This window comes from Oenanthe melanoleuca, chromosome 2, assembly GCF_029582105.1.
Source record: "Oenanthe melanoleuca isolate GR-GAL-2019-014 chromosome 2, OMel1.0, whole genome shotgun sequence".
Lineage (NCBI taxonomy): Eukaryota > Metazoa > Chordata > Aves > Passeriformes > Muscicapidae > Oenanthe > Oenanthe melanoleuca.
This window is the reverse complement of record NC_079335.1, coordinates 129,776,657-129,799,330: the sequence shown is the minus strand read 5'-3', so window position 1 is coordinate 129,799,330 and position 22,674 is coordinate 129,776,657. Positions and strand designations below refer to the sequence as shown.

The 22,674-nt window shown below is 36.6% G+C and overlaps 1 protein-coding gene across 1 annotated transcript in view; it reads right to left on the bottom strand.

Annotated features, from left to right (window-relative positions):
- The window catches only part of MALRD1 (MAM and LDL receptor class A domain containing 1), a 230,720-nt gene that overhangs the window by 12,294 nt on the left and 195,752 nt on the right, over nt 1-22,674 (bottom strand).

The window sequence follows — 22,674 nt, the reverse complement described above, 5'->3', positions numbered from 1 at the left end:
TTTTAAAAATTTTTAGAAGGGACCATCAGAAAGAAGTGATGGTAGTAGTCCAGTTTCAGTCCTACTAATGTCAAATGCATGGAAAATTCCTTTCACTTATGATTTCTTTCTTTACAGTTCCACAAACAATGTTTATGGGCTGGAATGCCCATATCTAACACCATGATTTTTTTCCATAGTCACCACTTTTCGACATGTAATTTTGAAATTGTAGTTTCCTCTCCTTAAATATATATAGTATGAAACCTCACATATACACAATTAAATCTTTATATTAAGGTTCTTTAATTTGAACATGTGAGAGAGGACTTCATGCTATTTGCCATAGTTTAGCACAAGGTATTGCCCCCATGCCTTACCCTAGCAGCTGCACACAGAGCTAAGTAGGCATTTCAGAGAGACAGCAGTACTTCATTTTCCCAGAAAATTACTTAAGAGAGGTAGATGTAGTGAGAGGAAGGGTGGGGTGATAGGAGCAGCAAGAATCTGTGGCTGCAATGATAATTAGAAGCCTTAAAGGACCAGGGCATGTCAGAAACCAGATGATAACCCAGTTTCAGACATGACAGGAAGGTGACTTCACTAAAGAACAAAAGGGACTGATGCACAATTTGTTGCAATTCAGTGTCTGATTGAAAAATTCTGGGCAGAGACTATGCCAGAGACCAGCCCTACTTGAACACAGTGGGCAGAGAGAGACTTTATTTAACCCATTTACACCACTGATGGGTTTTCTGTGGTTAAAGGGTTACCTTGTTCAAGGTTAGTAATTGATTTACTAATGAATCCTACTTTAGAAACTGCAGCCACTGGCATTATCTGCAATGCTCACTTTAAAGAAAAAAATGGTATAATTTCAGCTGACAGCTCTGGCTGAGCTTGAGACCCATTGTATTCAGTGACTTAAAATACCTGGTCTCTTCAATCCTCCCTCTTCTTCAGCATACTACAAAAATAATGCTATTCATAAGCTGCTCTTTTATGCAGAATGATGATCTTATAAAAATGTCAAATTGCAGCTGGGCTGATACCAAGCTCTGTGGATCCATGTAGAATCATTGCAATTTGATGGTAATCACCCATCAAAAGAGTTTTCTGATTACTCTCAATTGTATAATTTCCTTTCTCCCTGTTTGCCAGATATTCTGTTGAACTAGATATGCTTTTAACCAAAATTGGCCTCTTTCTTGTCACTGCAGAACTTACTTGAGTGTAAAAGAAAGAATAAGAAAACAGATTTGCAGCTGTGCACAAGCACTGCTCAGAGTGGCAGTGAGAGGTGCCATTTGCTGGTTTGGAGGCACCAGGACATAAATCACCTCAGAGCTGCAGAGAGGAAGTTCTCATAAAGCAGGTGTGTCTACTGGTAGCACTATAGGAAAGTTCCACTACACATAAATATCTAAATATATATTCATGTGCTGTGTTTGCATTTATTGATGGAGTATTTACACATATTTGTGTTGTGTTTGGATTGTGGGTAAAAAAGCATCTTTTAGTTTATCTTCCTATACACACAGGTTTTATGATCAACTACTAACTCTCTTGGCTTGGCCATTCATTCCTCTTCAAATCTCTGAATGCTACATGACACATGCCACTTAAAAATCTGATGTCAGGCTATCAAAGTGTTATTTTGGCCAGTGAAATGATTTTCCACTGTGTCCACTAGGTTGTTACATTAAGTGTCATTGATATTGGCTGGGAAAAAAAAAGGGTAAAAATGGATTAAGGTAGAGCAAAGATAATATCTCTGGAACATGGTAATTCATAAGGATAAATTAAAAAACAAATAGATGGGAAAAATGTTGTAAAGCATGAAGAGTGGGGACTATTTTATAGGGAGAGGGAGGAGTCAAGATAAAAAAGATGAAGACAGTAAAAACAACATAGCTAATCTTTAAAGACCAGGATGGAAAAGGAGTGCTAAACAACAAAAAGATTGCAGAGTGAGTGTATAAATTGGTTAAGTGCTCCCACATATATCTTCACACATTAATTTATTTGTTATTTTTTAACTGACACAGGATCTTACCCATAGTCTCTGCCACTAAAGTAAAATATAAGAATGTCAGAAAAATCTTGGTTATTATTTGGAGATTCATTCAAGCCTTTATAAGATTTGTTTTTTCATTACTAACAAAATTCCATCTTCTCAAGTAAAAAAAAAAAAAGATGAGAAAGTAAGAGTTACAGCTAGTTTAGAACTCTGCAACTTTCAGTGAGGCTCCAAGAAAAACATGGGAAAATTGCTCATTATAAACCTTGGCTCTCAGCTGATACAAACATTGCCTCAGGCTTTTAATGAAGCCAAATATTTCTGTTCCCAAAATAGAGGGAAACTTGTCTTAAATATTCAAAAAAACCCTGTTTCATAGATGACTTGCAAGATTTTGTTCCTTTTATATTTATCATCTCTAGAAATTCTAGCTGACTACAGTGATATCTGTGGTGGAGAAATCACTCTGAAACTTAAGAGGAGAGGATAGAATGAGATTTCTGGCACCAGTATCTGCCTTAGATTAGAGAAGAAAAGAAGATAACAGTTCCAGACCATGAAGGTAAATAAAATATAAACAATTTTTATCAAACTACTGCAGTTATTTCACTCTACTAGAAAGCTGGGTGGTACTTTCAAAACAAACAAATATTTTAGGCATGGTCTTCTCTAGGATAGTTGGAGGTTTTGCTAAAAAATGCAGAATGAAAATCTTTTACAGGTTTGAAAATGCTTTCCCAATATATATTATTTTATATTTAACAGAATCCAGAATCAAACTAGTTGGTTGGAACCTATGCCAAACTTATATGACAAAACAGAACGTATAATCCTTAAGAAATGAGATACATGTGCCCCCTTCTCTGAGTCTGGCTCTGCACAGCCTCCTGCCTGTGCAGTCTTTGCAGATGTGTAAGCTGAGTGTTGAAATGATGTTCTCATCTCATGGCATTTCCTGTAGGCTTCACACTCTGTCCAATGCATGAACTACTAGGTAGTTGAAAAAAAAACTACTGGAAGAGTCCCTCTTTTCATTGAGAAATAAAATAAGAATATTGTAAAAAAAGAGGTGGAAAGGACAATCATGGTATTAGATTACAGTGATTTTGAGGAGATGGATGAGGTTTCCCTAGGTGTTTGTACTGAGGGCACAGCATCCACAATCCTATGCTTCTGCAATAACAAAAAAATAGTCTCAACCCTCAGATTTGGTCCTTTGACTGTTACTGCAAAATTATATCAGGTAATAATAGTAATAATACTAGGCATCTTTATAAGAAATCGAGTCAAACTTCACCTCTGTACTGTGTAATCCTTGAGACAATGAACCCTGAAGTGAACTTTAATTACTCTAACAGCACTGGGTCAGAGCAGCCTTTGCATGCACCCAAGAGATGACTCCCCTGAAGTGCAGAAAATGAAGGAGAGCACTCTTAACTACCCATCCACTGCTGAGCATGGCCTGTACTTCTGGGAGGCTGACAAGTTTCTTCTTCAAAGTCACAATTACTTTTCCCTCTGATGAGAGCAGCCAGGGACATGCCAATGCTGTTGTTCTGTAAGGACCTTAAGGAGTACAGATCAACCATGTCTTCTGGGCTGTGTGTTAAATCTTCATTAGCAGGGTAATGGGAATTTTGAAGAGCTTGCTTAGTAATCCTCTTCTGCTATTTTATTTTTAAGACAGACAATTCTGAAAAGAATCTGAATTTATCACTTGAGCCATGAAGCTGAAATTCCACATTATTTATGTACAATTAATTTCCTCGGACTAATGACATCTTGACTAATTAGCAGCAGCACATTTTACACAAGTCTTAAGCTTATCTTGTACAGATATAACCATTGCAATCCATTTAGACAGGAAATTCCTCCTAGTTGAAACAGGAGGAGCAACAGAGGAAGACAGATGAAATAGTGCTTGAATACTTCCATCCCAGTGCACATCCTAATCTGTCCTGCCTGACAAAACCTCTTCTGCTATTAGCAAGTTCTTATAGAAAAGTCACCCTGGAAGGGGAATGTTAACCCTTCAGATTTGCTTCCAGGATTTCCAACTCATTATTTCCCATATACATATTGGTAAGGCAGAGGACAGAGCTTAGCATTGCCTGTGTTGCTGCATCCTGTGCCTGCAGTTGTGGCTCATTTCACTCAGAATGAAAAATAAAAACCAGACAAGGTGTTCATGTGTCATGTCTGATGTTCAGTCAGGGCAGGTTTAATTTACAGGAACATGTCTGGCTAATACAATGCTCCATTTCAGAATATCAATGCACACCTTCTTTTCCTATTTTTATCTGAAAAATTTGTTATACAGAAAATCTAATCTGTTATGCCTTCCTTGTGCACATTCAGAATGACCAAAAGTTATTCAGTGTACATGGTACTAACAGTATGTAGATTAAGGCAGTAATATGTGGATGATTGTAGCTATATATTCCTCTGAACATGACTGTAAACTTTGCAGTATCCTTTAGAGACTGTTCCTATAAATCTGCTCTGATGCCAGTACCTTCTGTGTGAGCTCAGATTTGCCATTGCCATGTTTCTGATGCATTTGCTGCTGATAATACATTCCATGGGGAGCATTACACACGAGTGCTGACACTGTCTGGGAGCTGTGCCATGTATGCATGGACAGGTGCTGTATTGCAGTGCAGGCTGCTCCAGGAGTGCTGTTGGATGATACAGGGGAAAACCCACCCAAGCCACAACTCTAGCTCCTTGCAGAAAACAGAATTTACATCCCTTTGCTATATCAGTGTGGAAGTTTCTCTGCTCACCAGTCTTTGCAACCAATATTATGCAAAAAAACCTTCACTTAGACTCCTGATGAAAACAGCAATTCTTCTTTCCATTATGAAGGAAGAAGCAAACTCTGCTTCAGCAAAGTGGTTATCCTTTTGCACACATACTCCTCACATGCTGTAAACTCCCAGTGGCACAGCAAGAAACAAGGAACAAGAGAGGAACAAGAACTCCCCATAAATAGTCATAAAAGAAAGCTCATTAAACTTCTGAATAGAATTACATTATGTGACTGTGTATGGTAACAAAGGCCTGGAATTTGAGGTCCTAGATATGGCTTCTATTCTGAAAACTGTTAGACTTCATAAGTGGCAAATACAAATGGATCAACATGAAGGAGAGCAATATGAGGTACAAACAGATTCTAAAAAAACTATAAGTACTCTGAGAAAATATCTATGCACCCTCATAGATTATTCAAGAAAAGTAATGGCTCACTTTGTATCATAAAAGCATGCAGTATGCATAATGAGTAAGATAGAAGACTTCAGAGATTACAGTGATTAAAGTCATATGGCAGAGACTGAAAAGATCAGATTTAATTTACACAGAAAATGAGTGGGAGCAGATATGCTGAAGGTAAACAAAATGATAAATGGTAAATGGAAGAAAAATTGTATATTGCTGTCTATCTTCTAGAACATTCAATCAAACTGAAAGGAAATCTTAAACTAATAATAAGGGACCTATTTGTCACACAGGTTAACTGACCTGAGGGAGTCCTTGCTCCACAGCAAGTATTAAAAGCAAAGAACTCAAAGATATGTGGTAGAGAGCTCCTTAAATCAGAGAATGAAACTCTTTAGAGATTGCAGAGCTCAATGTGATAACTGATGGCAATTTGGGAGAAAATTCATATATTGGCATCATTATCTTCTACATGTATCTTTTCTCCAGTGTGTGCTGGGAGCTACTCCCAGGTCCCCAGCATGCCACACTGATTACTCATTGCTCTTTTAGCCACAATGAGAGGTTCTAATTACAGCCTGAGCTGAGCAGAGAACTGTTAAAAGGAAGGACATGGCCAGTGTGTCTAATTGCTTTCTATAGAGACAAACAATGAAACTATGGTAACCACTTTAAAGGTTTAGAGGGGGACTTAATTCTTCTAACATTAAGCACCTGACAAGGGAGATACCTAGAGACATTTTGGACAGACTTAGGCTGTGTGGAATAGAGAGACCAATCCTCACTGGGTCCTTCACCAAGAGTGTCACAATGAATAATTCTGACTAGATAGGTTGGTTTAGCTTTTTCACAGCTAGGTAAGAGGAAAAACACCTTAATGCTTGCTGTGAAATGTTGAAACAGAAGATAAGCAACTTCTGGTTTTAGAATAAGAGCATGAAGTGAGATTTGTATAATGGACAGCTTGTGGATGACTTCCTGTTAGGTGCAGGCAAACCCTTTATTACATGGGGAAGGGCAAATTCTTTCTCTAATGCCTGTCATTTTCAACAGAGAGGCTGGAAAATTTCAGAACAAATATTTCTTCACTGAAACTAGCTGATACATGAAAAGGCTTATATTTCATGGACAATTTGAGCTTAAATTTTAAAGAAATTCTGTCAGTACCCAAAACTTGCTTGATCTGCCTGATTTCTTTCTGGCTCCTAAACTAAACACCTCAGAAGAAAGTAAAATATTGAAGTTATTCTTATGAGATCACTGATCTGAAAGTCAAATTACTTCACTGTTTCTATAAATTCTTTCTGTTTCAGACCAACGTCTGATAATCTTGCACATGAGTTTGTGTTGTTTTCAGGGTGTTTAATCCTATCATAAGGAAATGCAGACCTATATAGAAATTATTTGCTGTGTCATTTGCTTTTGTGCCTTTACTGTTTGATGAAATAGGCCCCAGCAGAATTCATTGAAGGTTGGTATGTGACATGGACTGTGTTTTATGGCACAGATTTATTCAGCTACAGCAATGAAGCAGAAGTATGTGCTCACAGCAGATGGTCAGACCTGAAATCCACCATTTAAACAATTACACTCTTTTTTTAATGCTACCTTTTCCCACCTTCTTATATAATAGTTTTCTGATAACAGATTTTTCATTACTATATCACTGGTTAAAAGCTCCAGTGGGACAAATTGTGAAGCTAATTCTGGCAATGAAGAAATAATTTGGTGCTAAATTCAGCAGGTAAACGACTATTCACTTAGCTAGATAATAAACAAATTAAAAGTCTTGCGATTTCTTAAGGAAGAAAAAAAAAAGAGTGCTTTTTAGAATGAAGTTTTCTCTAGGACAAAAGCAGTATTTCAACCCTACTGTGCTGAAAGGTCAAACCACCAGCAAGTATGTTGTTTAATTCTGACTGGTGCTGAAGTGACACATCCACACTAAAGAGAAGGAAACAACTTGAAACAACGTAGTGGGTACACTGATCACTGATGACTGGAGGTAAAAGTTCAAATTACAGCTGAGTCCTGAATTTCAGCCCACTGCTTCTGGAGCTGTGCTTTCCAAAAAGTGACCCTCAGAATAAATGACCATAAAACAGTCTTATCATTTTAAGCCTGGATAAACCAGTGAAAATTAATCATTTTGTGAACGAGAATCAAACATGGTACACTGTGAGCATCTTGTCTGCTGAGACAAGTTTGGTGCAAGTACTCCAAGCAATGTGCTTAGCATGTGGAGCATCTCACTATTGAGAAAAGCAGCAAATCTGCACCTTTTCTTGTTCTAAGGAACCTTGGAGATTGAAGCACTACACATTACCATTTGCCTTTTGAAGAAATGCTACCCAAGAAGTGAGTATCAGTACAGCAGCACCTAAACTGAAGCAAAGTGAGAAGATTCACTGAAGAGACACACCTTAGCTGAAATCAGCTGACAGAAAAGCAACCCTTCATGCCAGCCTGCCCATCCATCTTGTTTCCCAGTTCTTTCTTCCTCCTTTGTTTTTTCTTTCTGTCCAATCTTACATGCCTGTCTTTCTTTCACTCTCTCATGTTTCTCTTCCTTTCTTTCCCTTGCTCCCTTTTGCTCTTTGTGGATCATGCATTTGGAGCTGATCTTTGATTTGCTCTTGAAGAACACTCCAAGCAGGGGAACAATATAGAGAGAAAAAGGACAAGAAGAGAAAGAGACAGAGAAACAAAACCTCTAGAAAACACGTTTTACATGTCTGTGTCTCTTAGCTGCAACTTTTAGAGGGCTGAATAGAAATTAAGGAATGAACTGAGAGAATGTCTGGCTGTGCAGCTGTATTGACAGCTGGTAGCAAAATTATTTTGCTTTCAAAACCAGCTCTGATGTCACATTTAAGTAAGATTAGGAAATAATTCAATAAATTATAGAAGAGACTTGTTCATTTCACAGGATAAAAAAGCTTTTTGCTTAAATTACAATGCTGTGATAGAACAGAGAGGGTTCTCTATAAGTAGAAAACCTGATAAAAGATCTGAATATATTTATTTACTGTATTTTACCACAGAGACCATCCTTTTATTACTTTTTTTTTTCTAGATTGTGGGTTAGGATTTTAGGGGTGTTTGTTTTTTGGTTTGTTTTTTAATGTTTTTGTTTGTTTATTTGTTTGGTTGCTGTTATCATTATTGGTTTTGGTTTTGCTTGTTAATTTTTGTTGTTTGTTTTTTTGAGATGTTTGTTTTTTGGTAGAGAGTTCTGTTTGTTTTGTTTTTTAAAGTTTGGTCTTATTGTCTTATTGCTTTTAAGCACTAATACTAACTAACAGTACTACATACTCACTACATTATTATCTGAACTATAGCTAGGTAAGCAATAATAGGTATTTATTTCAGTCAGTTCATGTATCTGCTTTTACCCTCTGAATAGCTTTCATGTAAATGAATCTACAATGTCCAGGTGAAATTAAATAGTTCTTTTAAAAGCTCATGCCATGGAAGTGTTTTGACTATACTAAAATAAACACTTGGCACAAATAATATTAAAAAAAAAGTTTAAAAATTATTTTCTTTTTTTTTTCTCCTGCTTTTTTAAAGCATTGGTTCAGTCATTTTATCAGCTGAAATGGTTGCCTTTAACCAGAGCCTGCCAACACCAGGCATTGCTCCTGGCAGGTGGATTGTTGTATATATTGGAGATTATAAATAATTTTGCCATTCTGAGACAGTCATAAATTTATCTGCTTGCACAGGGGACAGCACTGTACAGTAACATCTAATTCTGCCTCTCACTGTTGTACAAGGGAGATGCACAAGTTCAGGCTAGGATTGCATCAACACAAATAGATTCCATAAAATGTTTTGCTTGTATTTTAAGTGTATGGAAAAAAAAAAAAAAACAAACTCACAACCAAACAGAAGAGACACAAAACTTCTCTTTTGCTTATTTTTGCTCTGAATTGCACAGAACCCAGAAAAGACTTAAGTTCAGCAGAGCTCTACACCTGCCAGTGTGGCTCATAGAAAATAATGCAGGGATGTTGTCTCTGCATAATTTGCAGGTATTAGAGATGAATTTCACAGATGCTTGGGGAATTCTCTCTCTAGTTTCTTGTTATCAAGTTAAATTTATGAAATCTTCAGAGGAATGACCTTTAAACGATTTATGAGAACCTAAGACACTTTAGATGCAATAAAAATAATTTCATCACAACCTTACTTCCAACTCCACATTCCCTTAGCGTTGTTATGGTTACAGAGTCAAGACTTGAGAATTTAGGAGAAGCTGGAGCTGAGGATTCCCATGCAGTTTGAATTCAAACCCTCTGTTCAAGCACATATTTAATAGGAAGATCACAAACTTGCCATGCCTCCCTCCCATATCCAAAGCTTTAATTCTGGTATTCAGTGTTTAGCAGTGCAACATGATTATAATCATGGCACTCTGCAGAGGTGATTCACAGCATCTAATAAAAAAAGCCAACAGAAAAAAAAAGCCAATTGTTATTATAAATAGCTTAATCATCACTTCTGTTTTTAGTATTTAAAACTTCAAACTTAAAACTCAATACTACTCTATTTGTTGATATAAAGAGAAATTTGACCTCCAAGTGCATTCTTTTATTGAGGAGAATAGTCAGCTCTAAATGTGGCTTATTTGAATTAAATTAATAGAAGAGTTAATTTCAACTGTTACACCTGGCACTTTGATAAAGCAAAATCTTTCCTGTGATTCAGGCATAACAAATTTGTAATAACATATGGTGAGCTATAGCTAATGATGGAAAAAATTTCAACAGCCCTCCAGCATCCATCCAACAAAGTCTCTTCATGGTTACAGCCATGGAATATGCAGTGCAGAGGAAGAAGTGAGAACTATTCCCCTGATGATAGCACTACTGTGCAACGAATCTCTGTACATAAAACAATTCAGAGCAGCCTTTATGCTCCTGTAGCATGTACTGCCAGGCAGAACAAAAGCCTGGTTAGCCTGCACTGCTGGTCAACAGCCCCGACAGACACTGGCAGTATCCAAAATCTGTAAGATCAAAGAATCCTTGCCATGTTCTGTTTTTCTGCCGATGGTTTTGTGTCAGCAGTTGGGACAAGGTGGCAGGGAGCCATGACAAACACTCTGGATCAATAAGGGGCAGATTTACATTTTGTAAAGCTGCAGGACTGAGGTGTTTATATAATCTGATGTCAGCTTTTATATAGCTGAAAAAGTGATTTCATTAACCCACTTCTCATCATCTAAGGACATGGCAGTTTTTCATCCATTTGGAATAAAAAGTGTATATTCTTTTTTGCAGAGTTCCTAGCAGATTATATATTTTTCTTACTGCTCTTGAAACAGTCTATTACAAAGCTAGTACAATGCCCTGCCTTTATTCTTCAGTATCAAATAGCTGAAAACCATGACAAGATAACTTTCTTTCATGAATGCCTTTAAAGAATGAGAATAAGAAATGTAGCATACTGATGCACATCAGGTCTTTTTTTTCTTTCAGAGTAAATAAATTAATAATATATTATATTGTTATATATATGTTCTCAAATATGACCTGAGGTAATCAACTCTCTAATTGAAAAAGGAAACTGAACTTATTTGCATATGATAGCTTACAGTCTTTTGAATGGATTAGACATTGATCTTTTCAATTTCTTTTGCTAGGTTTTTTTTTTACTAGAAGGATTTTTTTTCACAGCAGTTTTGTTGACACTACTAATATAAAAGCAAGAATAATCCAAAGTTTAGCCTTCTTTTTGTGAGGTACTTGATGACCTGTTCCTTTACAATTTCCAGTTTTATTGTCTAAGTTTCCTGTCCATTTTTTTCTATCCTTTTTCTTGTCTTGGGAAATAGTATAAATGTTAGAGTTCAGTAGTTTATGGTACCCGTTTTCTCTAACCAAATCTTGTAAAGTATAACTTTTTGGTTATATTGTGATATTAACCACAACTCACCATCAGAACTACATCTGGACCCAGCCTACTAAAGCCCAGAATGTATGTTGTGGGCACTAGGTAAGTGTAGAGAGCTGTGAAGTAGTGATAGGATAATGCAAGGCTAATTTGATGTCCATTTTTGCCATTTTATCCACAACAGTCAAAGCTTGATTTTCATATTGAAGTTCTGCAGATCTCAGCCTGTTTGTTTCCAAATGCAAACATGCAATTAAGTTTCAGCTTTATGTTAGATTAATTTAATTAGAGTGGTAGCTTGGTTGAACCTCTTGATAGAGGAAGGAGGCTTTTTATTCTAAAGTTTTTTTCAGGGATCTCCATGTTTTGGGTGTAATATGGTAAAACATCCAGTAAAAATGATTGGCTGAGGTAGCAGCTGTGTCTGCAGGTATTTTCCTATGCACAAGTACAAGAGGAGACATGAAGCAGCAGGAGTCTGAGCCTGCCTCTGCTTGTCTAAAAAGGTGGAAAGCAGAGGAAAACATCCTGCATGATGGACTTTGTTTGTGAGCCAATGCTCGGGACTTACTTTTTAAAATATTGTTTTGACAAGTGATAAAAACCTGCATTTTCATTATTTTTTAAATTATATCTTTATTTAAGACTTTAATATCTTTAAATATTAGATTGTAGATTGTGATTATTAGCAAATGTACTAAAATATATTTTGCTAACAGTGAATTTAATTTTGCTATCACTGAATTTAATAATGCCTTGTTTTTAATGTGCTCCCACCCATTCATACTCTCAATAAAATTTCTTTTCTCATGTCCTTATTATTTCTTCCACTTTTAGCCTTTTTCTTCAAGATGTCTACAGTACTCTCAATGCTCTCACAGGAGCACATTGACATTAGCATTATGCCATGAGATGTGTGTTGGCAAATGCATGCAAAGCAAACTGGACAGGTAACTATTGCTGCCATTTTGCCTGAAAGAGAGCAGAGGCCTAAAAAGTAAGTTTTCAGGTAATTCTTTAGTAAATATTTTTTCAAAAAAGTTCTAGGGATATCACATTGTGGACATATATTTCTCTCATCAAGACTGGTAAAATTTGACAGAGCAGCTGAGGAAAAAATAAAAGAAAAAAAGGAAGGAATCATGATCTGACAAATAGAAGAGCAGTAGTTGCACCAGCTTAGCATATAGGGATAAAAAGAAGTTTAAAACTTACAGAATTTTTCTGTTCTGTTTGCAATTGTGACCTATGTCTGCTAAGATTTGTGTGTCCCAAACTGACATACCTTTTCTCATAAGCCATTACATCTAAATACACTAAGGGAAGCCTCAGCAGCAGCTTCCAGAGAGCAGCCCTGTGCCAGAACTGTGCATTGATGAATGGCACAAGAGGAAATCTTGATGAACAAACATGTAGCCAGATGACAGCATGCACTGTGGCTTCTTTCCTTCATCCCATCCTCCCTTTTCTCTTGCCCTCTCTCCCTTCCCTGAAAATTTGTTGTCAAAAATCTTGTAGTCAGGCTCACCCCAGGGGAAATTGAAAGGAAACTCTTACACAGTAAGGAACAATAACAGGACAAAATAATATATTACAAGTATTTACACCTCTGTCATGTTATTGTCATTAATGTGCTGCCTTCAACTTAAGTTTTAGCTCTTCAGGTAATCTCTCTCCACATCTGTGATTGGTATTGCTCTATTTCCATTATTAACCAAACACATCCCTTGATTATTTCAAATGTGGCAGCAATGAGGAGTAGTTGGCTCTATAGTCAGGTCTTTGCCCTCTTCCCCCCTCATGTCTCTAATGGACAATGTGGTTTGCCCCAAGATAAGAACACCAGGAGGGTGTCTGGATGCTTGCACAATGAATGATTCCAGAGTGGCAAAGCTGCACATCACCTGCAAGTGTATGAAATGCTGCTGGAGACTGGGCCAATGGGTCTCTTGAGGTCACAGGCATCTTCCAGGGGGACTCACTTTGCAACAGGTGAGTAAAACACTAAGATCCCGTCAAATACAGAGATAAAATTATAAAGAAACTACACAGGTGCTTTGTTGCCTTTTAACTGTGCATGCTTCATGGCCAGAGACTGAAACCTGTCCCATGTGAACCTGCTTACATTATAACCCTTTAGTGTGGCTTGTGTTATTTACTGCACTGGCAGTATTTAGAGACTGAATTAGCAATAAACCTAATCATTCACATAATCAGGATCATACTTCTTGTGCCTGATTGAGAGTCTTTTCTCTATTACTCTGGTACAAGGTCTTAGAAATGTTTTAAAATCACTCAGTTCCATCAGTTTAGAAAAACATCTACATATCACCATAGGTGGGATTTCTCTGCTACACTGCCTCATCCTTGCAGGTCCTTCTCCTGAGCTTAACTAAGCCAAATGAGTTGAGAAAACTCAGCTCTTTGCTCAGGCTGACCTCATGAAAAGTTAAATTAATTGACTTGAAGGACAGTGAATAATTTCCATTTGAGAGTAAAAGCTATTTGAAATGGTTCAGAGAGCAAATGTTGGCTCAGTTCTCAAGCATACACATGCCCCTGCCACCCACCTCCCCTGGATTTTTTAATAAACTCTAAGATCATTTGGCAGAATAGAAAGCCAAAAACTGAACTCTAATCTTAAATGCATTAAAATGGACAAATAGCAAGCAAACAAACAAATAAAATATAATTATTTGACTTTCACCTGTTTATAATAATAAGATTTTTAAGTGGCAGTACTTAAAGTACCTTTTGGGATGCTGTACAGCAATTCTCTAAGTTTGATTTACATATACATATATTTGTAACATTTTATGGATACATAGATTTTCTGCTTTAAGCAGTTAGCTATGACAGGCTTCCATTATAAGGAATTCAATTCATGTTCTTTTTCTGAAATATCCAGGAGCAAAAGAAAGCCTTATAATCCTCTTTTATGTTCCAAGATTACCTTGAAGGTCAACAGTTAGATAGGTATATAATCCCAAACATTGGAGCAGTTAGGATTTCTGAAGATGGAAGAGTAAAAGTGCAGTCCATCCATAAGAGTTTACAGATTATAATATTTTCTGAGCCTCTTAACTTGATTTCAATTGGAATTTCAACAAAAATATTTTCCTTAGTATTTTATATTTAAGACAGAAGATAAATACCAAGTGACTATTTTGTAGGGTGTTTCCACCAATCTTATGAAGAAAAAAAAGTGAGGAAGAAAGGCCAACTTACCAACCAGAAGTCAAAATAATGAGTTGTTCTAAATACACATGAAAAAGAACACCCATGTCACTGGTTTCACATAAAAAACCTTGGTTTGTATTACTTAAAAAAAAAACAAAACCAAACATCCAAAAAACCCAAACAAACAAACAAACAAAAAAAGTATCATGCTGGAACTGAAGAACCCTAAATATCAAAATTTTAAAACTGTGGCAAAACAAGATTATAACAAAGAATAAAACCAAATCAACTATGTTAAAGGTCACAAGAAAAACCCACGAATTTTATATATGTGAAATCCTTTCATAAAGATTATAGAAATGATTCTTTGAACATTCAAAAATGGCAACTGCCAGTCAAACACAGAACATATACTTGAACAACTGGGCTATGGCACAAAATTCCAATCAGAGCTTGAAAAAGTCAAGGTCAAGTGTTGTAGCTTACACAGGTCAATAAATGTCTAACTCTGTGAAGGACTGTTTAGAAACAAATTCAAAAGTAAAAGGAAAAAATAGATCCAGGGCATTATTAAAAACTCTTCAAGCCTAACACAAACCAATTGAAAAACCTTCTATTTCAAAGTATTTACTTTTGGTAAGACATGAGCAAAAAAGCTGCCTAATTTATAAAGTCAACATTGATGTGAGGCTGACTGGCTTTTTCACTTTACATTTACAGATGGAGAGAAGAATATTTACATCAGCTGAAGAATTGGTTCTTTTATTGTTGACATGTTACTTAATACTACAGACTTATTTTAGTGTTTAAGAATGAATTGAAAAATAAAAAGCCTGTGGGGCCAACGTATTGGCAAGAATGGAAACAGGATTTGTTGCAGGCATATACATATTTTAGAACCTGTATGAACATCAGTGCAAACTGGAGGATCCTCTCAGTTTTATAAACTGAGAACTGAGTATTGTTCTCTTATTTCACCACTGGAGTTTTGCTAGTACCTCAAACTATCATTATTTTCTTGATGGTTTAAGGGTTAACCTGAGATCCACACTTGGTGTTCATGCACTTGGCTGTCTTGTGAATAAACCTTTATGTGATTTTATTTATCTTTGAGGTTAATTATTTTTTCCTGAGCTTGTCCCTGAGCAGTTCCGTTCCAACTCTTATTTCCTCCTCAAGAAAGAGACTTTGAGAATTTACTTTCCATGAGGATTCAATAAAAGCAGCCTTCCTGTTGCTCTGGTCACCCACACAGCAAAAAGGAAGTTAAACTGTTTGCTGACATATCTCTTATGGTTTGGGTCTGAGCCTTTGCTCCTGAGCCTGCTGCCAAAGTCTGACTTGCACAGACAATACTTTGTGGGTGGTGACTTCACTGGGAATCCAGAGCCAAGAGCTGGAGAAATGTCCTGTGTGCCATATCTGTGGTACTTGGGAATGCATTACTGGATCCACACTTTTAAAGTTACAGCAAATGTACTTATTTTGTGGCAACCATGCAGTGGAAGAAAGTAATTCTCTGGCCCCCAAACTCCAGCTTAGCTAATCATAAGGAAGGTCAGTAAATGCAGTGTTTTTCTCATGACATTTTATAAACACAGGGTTTCAAAGTGAATGTGGATGGAAAGGCAAATAATCCTTCCATCCCTTATGATCTGCATATAATTGTGGTTTGCCTGAACTGGCTGAAAGCTTAGTGTAATTATTTGGAAAGATTGGAACTGTTTAGAGAACTATTCTATATGAATCAATTCCTAACTTAACCTTGCTTTCTTTGGAAAATAAAGATGAATTTTGATACATTCATTGATAACAAATATGTAAAGTCTCTCCTAGATCGAGATGTGATATTTCTATTAATATCACTGATATTTTCCTACAAGGAATTTAGTTCACAGTCATCTCTAAGGAAGCAGAAATGAACACATAAACCAGCATTTACATAAAAGAAGTGAGCAGAAATTAAAGACAGAAAGATATTGATTGCTGTTTAGGATATCTGATTTATTCCTCCAAATAATATGGAACACTGAGCAAAAAAGTAAAAGCCTCATTGAAAGTTGAGCATTGATTCCAGGCAGAATAAATCATTCCAGTTTTGCTTTAGTACGTTACTTAAAATAATATTTACTGAATATTCTTAACCAGAATCTACTCACAAACTAGAGTACTTCAGAAATAAAGTCCTGCAGAATCTATTAATCAAACTATTATGCAAATTTATCAATGCCTTATTCTGACACTAGTCTTCCAGGAGCTTCAGTAAAATTAAAAAAAAAAAAAAAAAAAAAAAAAAAAAAAAAAAAAAAAAAGTGTACTGATAATTAATTTGGTTTTCAATTTTTTTTTAATCTAAGTACACAAGAAAATCCAAGTGTTCTGCAAAGAACATATTATGCTTTCATTGTTACACAAGAGATTTTTTTTTCCAAAAACTGTTTGAGAATCAGAAATCTCTAAGAATGTAGAAACTTGACATCTGTTTAAACAGGTACCTAAAATTTACTAGAGCAGTTCCTGTGTTTGTTATTATATCTGGGTCTGATTTCATCAAGGCAAACAAAAATCCAGAGTCCTTCTCATTAAGAGCTTGAAACAAGCACATTAAAAGTTCTGGGAGGAGAGCTAACTCTATTATAAGCTTGTAACTGATGAAAGGGGTGAATTTTATTAATATTTAAATGATATTTCATCAAAAGGCCTCTTGAAAGTAGATGGGATATGATTTTTAAAATTGCTTTTATGCTTTGGAAGACTTTGTGTTAGGGAAGCTGCACATCCTAAGCTCAGAAATCCTCAATTCCAGGCGTGCACAATTATTCTCAGGACTGCCAGGCTTCATAAATCTGTGTCTGAAATTGCTGCTTGAACTGCCCTAAAAATAACAACAGCAAAAAAAATATTTCCATGTGGGTTCTTCTTGCAGAAGAAAGAATAAGGAATGCACACACTTGGCACTGCTCTGAGTACTTAGCTTCAGTAATTTTTTAAACTCCTTAAAAAAAATGTGGTTTACAGTTTCTCTGTGCTTCCTGTTTCATTAATGCTGCATGTTTTGGTTTTGTGTGGCAGTGTTTTGGAAGTGGGGTGGCTGCTGTGAGAAGCTGCCAGGAGCTTCCCCTGTGTCCAGCAGAGAAAATGCCAGCTGGCTGCAGCTCAGACCTGCTGCTGGCCAGGGCTGAGCCCATCAGGGGTTTTCTCAAAGTCAAGGTCTGTTCTGCCTGTGATGGTAACTGGTGAGTGATGTCTCCCTGTCCTCATCCCAACCCTTGAGCCCTTCATTGCATTTTCTCTCCCCTGTCCAGCTAGGAGGAGAGTGATGGAGTGGCTGTGGTGGCACCTGGTACCCAGCCAGGGTCCCCTCACTGCACTGCACCATGAGATGAGCCACAGGTAAGAGCCTTCTGGAGACTGCTATGGCATATTGGAGGGAAATAATTTGTATTGAGGTCTACATTCAGAAGAGGAAAATTTGTTTATCCATATTTTGAAAAATTACTCCATCTCCTCAGAACCTCTCCCCTTCATCATGTAACACATACATGTCCTTGATTTGTTTGTGCACTTGTGTGCAAAGAAACAGCCTGAGAATAAATACAAGTATTCTTCTTTTCTAAATATTCCAGAGGTTTTGGCTTGGTCAGATGGGATACTGTCTGTTAAAAATAATTATGTAAACACTTTTCTGACTAGAAGCATTTTTCAGAATATTTTATAAAATTTCTGCTTTTCACCAGAAAACTTTAAAATGCTTTTATTCTAGTTTAAAAATTATTCCTTACCTTGACAATTTAAGCAAGAATAACACTATAATAACACTAAGGAAGACATTAAAGTGCTGGAGCAAGTCCAGAGAAGGGCAATGAAGCTGTTGGAGTGAGATGAGGAGAGACTGAGGGAGCTGGGTGTGTTCAGCCTGGAGAAAAGGAGACCCAGGGGAGACCTTATCACTCTCTACAAATGCCTGAAAGGAGATTGCAGCCAGGTGAGGACTGGGCTCTTCTCCCAAGTAAAAAGGGACAGGACAAGAGGAAATGGCCTCAGTTGCACCAGAGGAGGTTTAGAGTGGATATTAGGAAAACATTTTTCAAAAAAGTGAAAAGGCTGAAAGGGTGGTCAGGCATTGTAACAGGTTGCCCAAGAAAGTGGGGAAGCCACTATTTCTAGAAATGTTCAAAAAATCCTGAGGATGTGGCATTTAGGGACATGGTCAAGCAGAAACTCTGTATTAATGGTGGGACTCAGTGACCTTGGAGGTCTTTTCCAGGCTTAACCTTTCTGTGACTCTGTGATGTCCCTGAGAAGGAAAGATGAAAGGAGAAAAAACAATCAACCTTCCAACTAAATTTTGATTCCATCATGTAACATTTAGCAACATCTAAATAAATTAGAATTTATAGAACCAGGGCAAAATCTGCCTGTCTTTTAAAAAATATCCTTACTATAATCTAAATTGAATGCAAATTGTTCTTTTCCCAGTTCCAAGAAAAAGAAGAAGTTATAAATGAATGAGTTTAGCCCATGATATTAACTAAAGTTTTGGTTGGGTTTGGGTGGGGTTTTTTGCTTCATAATGTTTTTGTTTGCTTGTTTTCTTTATTTTCCCAAAGTCCTTGTGAACTATAAAGTACTTTCTTAAGCCAGCCCAAAAAGGAGAAAGCTGAATTTTGATTAATGTTGCAGCACATGTGTACTTCTGAAATATCAAAACAGCTCTGAATCTTGCAGTCTATCCTGCCTCAACAAATTAATTGTACAGTTCACTGCTGTGAATTTTTTGTGACTAGTTGCACATTCTTCGTAGATGTAAGAATATATATTCAGATAAAAATAATCTTGAACATTTACCAAATAATTTGTTCCATCTTTTGCATGCCAATATCAGCTGTGAGGACTTCATAATACTAGAACAAAGTAAGTAATTATAAAACAAGGGTAGAGACTGGAGAAGAAAGTTGTAAAAGCTGCTCAAATGTCAAGGGCAAGATTTTTGTCCTATGCTTTAATTCTCTGGATTTATGAGGAAATCATATGCTTAATTCCTTCCTGTGCTCAGTCCTTGTTTCATGAATATTTGGAACGGAGTTCTTTTGGAAGAGAAAACACTTTCTGTTCAGAGTAAGAAGAGTTCTGTCTGGTTGTACTCTACACTTTGGCAAGAGTGCAGACCTGTGGGAACATGGACAATCTATTGCTATTGTTCTGCACTGGGTAGGGGCAGGTTACACTCTCTGTTCAAGCAACCAGTATTGAAACATGTTCAAATTATACTTGCTAAATCAGAAATTGTAGATGGAGTTGGAATAAATTATGAAGTCTAGGAAAGCATTTAACATTTGATGAAATAAGGAAGAATGAGCAGAAACAAAAAAAAAAAAAATATCCTCTCTGCAGCTGCTTTTGAAGACTATTGGCCTAAAAACTTTGTAGTCATCCAAGCAAGGAGGATCAATGCTGCATTAACTGAGATGCATTTGGGCAAAAAATTATTGAGATGTGATGGGTAAGAGTGCATCTTAAAAAGAAAAATCAGGAAAGAATGCGCAAGGTACAAATGCAACTTGTAGCATTAGAAGTTCAGAGTGTAGAAATGCAGAGCAGTTCAGGGTGATTAAAGAAAAGGGTTTCTGGAAGACTTTTTCACAAGACTGACATTCAAATGACATTGACCTTCTTGTAGATAGAAGACTAGCCAGAGATTGCTGATTAGTTTTTCACCATCTTTTTCAAATACACAATGGTTCTTTCATATAAAACATCTAACAGAGAGAAATAAAATACTGTAAAGTCCATTGTTGTGGTCCTGTTCTGACACTTACTAAAATATTTGGCCTTATCTCTGATATATTTGTATTAAAATATAAAAAATATGTAGTTTTAAAAAGCTAAGAAATATTAATTTGATAATATACCAACTTCTACACTATATTTAAATGCAAAATTGTGTTGTATGGTTCCATCTTGAATTGAGGTGTGCATAATTCTGTGGCAGTATGATTTTTGTAGATCAGAACAAAGTAATCAGTATATCATCAACTCCTGAGGTTACAGAAACTTGTATCCTGCTCCCTGTAGTAACAGCATACTGAAAAGAATTTAAAGGATAGAAAGTTTTAGAAAGATAGCTGTAGAAGCATTAGATATATATACAAAACAAAAAAAGCTAATGGTATTGGCTACACAGTTCATTTTTAGCTTTCCCCTACTAGTTTTGATCTGTAAGCAAAAAAGTTCTCAGCTACATCCATTAAGTCCAACACTCTCAGTGTGGGGGTTTTGTGCTGACCTTATTAGCAACAAAGAAGGTTGATATTTACTGATACCATGCAGGAAGTTTAAAAATGAATAAAAAATTAAGAGACTTATTAAAAGACACCTATTAAAAGACTAGAACTATAATAACAAGGAGCTGCTGTGTAGCCTCTTAAATTGTATTCTGCCAAATCATCTCACCTTAAACTCTAAAAGCCAGAATGGCAGGAAGATAATATTTGTGAATTTCTATGACTATGTAAGCGTATTATATTTTCCACACAATAAAATGTCAACAAGTTTTAGGAAATGTTTCTTCCATTTTCCTAAATCCCTAAAAAGTTTACGTTAATAAAATATGGATTGGCAAAAGATAAAGAATAAAGAAAAGCAAGTCAAATTAAAGCTTTTTTTTCCCATCTGTTGAAGTCTGTTAATAACTCCTGACTGTTAAATTTAAAAAAAATTTGTTAGACTACAATATCAATCTACCATATTTTAAAATATAAAAGTTGATTGCAAAATAGTACCTAAAATCTGAAAATGAAGCCACCAGAGGAGAAATAACTATTTTTAACTGGAATTTTGCTCTGTCAAAAACAAGCATTGGGATTCCAATTGCATTCCTTGCATAGGAATCTCAAGCATGCAAGGAACTGTGTATCCCAGGCTCCATTTTGTAGGTAGTCAACTTGTTAGCTCCATTTTACAACCCTAAGGAATTTTCTTTTACTTTGCACAACTTTTGCCACCAAATGTGAGCAGGCATTTCAGCAGTGGAAAATGCAAATAGTTAATAAGGATGAATAACAAAAAGATTAAAGTAAGAAATTGGAAAGTTCTAAGTGGAAACAAGAAACTCATGAAGCAATAAAAATAATTTTCTAATATAGTGGGTTAATGACCCAAATCTCAAACACATTTAATGCTAGAATTTAGGCAATCCTTACTGTATAATCTCACCTAGCACTTATATTAAAGAAGCCATTGTCACATATTGCTGGCTCCAATATTGTTTTCTTTTCCAGCAAAGGCATTTGTTGAGGTTAGCCTAGGTGAAATGCATGTGTTTATACACAACTGATATATTCCTCTATCCAAGGAATTTTTGCAGCTGCCAAGGTACCCTAAATATGGACAGAACTAGAGTTAAAAATGGAGAAGACACTTTGGGGTTGATGACAATTCCTTCTCTCTGACCTCAGAGAGAATGATCATGGTTTTGGCTTTCATGTGGCTGCCCAGAGGGTGAGATAAGGCACAGTTTAGTTCAGCACAGTTAGGAAGCCATATGATAATTTGTTATCCAATGTCTGCTAATGCAGAAACACACATACCACAAATAAAATATCAAGCATCCTGGTCAGTTAGTTTTCTCATCCTCAGGGAAACAATTTGTGGTGAGTTGACTCTGGCTGGATTCCAGGTGGTCTCCAAAGCCACTCCATCACTCCCCTCCACGACTGGGCAGGGGAGAGAAAACATAGCAAAAAGGTTCACAAGTTGAGATAAGGGCAGGGAGAGATCACTCACCAGTTACCTTCAAGGGAAAAACAGACTTGGAGAAATTAGTTTAACTTAATGCCAATCAAAATTAGGGAAGGACAATGATACATGAAACTAACCTTAAAAACACCATTCCCAAACTCCACCCTCCTTGCTGGGCTCTTTCTCCTCCCCTTCCAGTGTGCAGGGAGATGGGGAGTTACCACTTTATTAGTTCAGCACAGGTTGTTTCTGACTTTGCTCAGTGAGAGAAGCCCTTCCTCTGCTCCACTAAGGGGTCCCTCCCTTTGGAGACAACTCTCCACAGCCTCCTCCAGCCTGGGTTCCCATGTGCTACAGTTCTTCAGGAACTGCTCCAACATGAGTCCCTTTCTACAGGATGCAGTCCTTCCAGAACCCTTCTGTGAATTTCTTCCTAATGTCCAGCCTAAAGCTCCCCTAGAACAGAATAAGACTATGTTCTCTTGTCCTATTGCAGAGTTAACCTAGTTATCATGGAGTCGAGTCTGGGAATAAGGGAGGGGTGATGGTAGGCATTTTAAAATCTAGTTTTTATTTCTCATTGCCCCACTCAGATTGGATTGGTAATAAATTAAAATAATTTCCCTTAGTCAGGA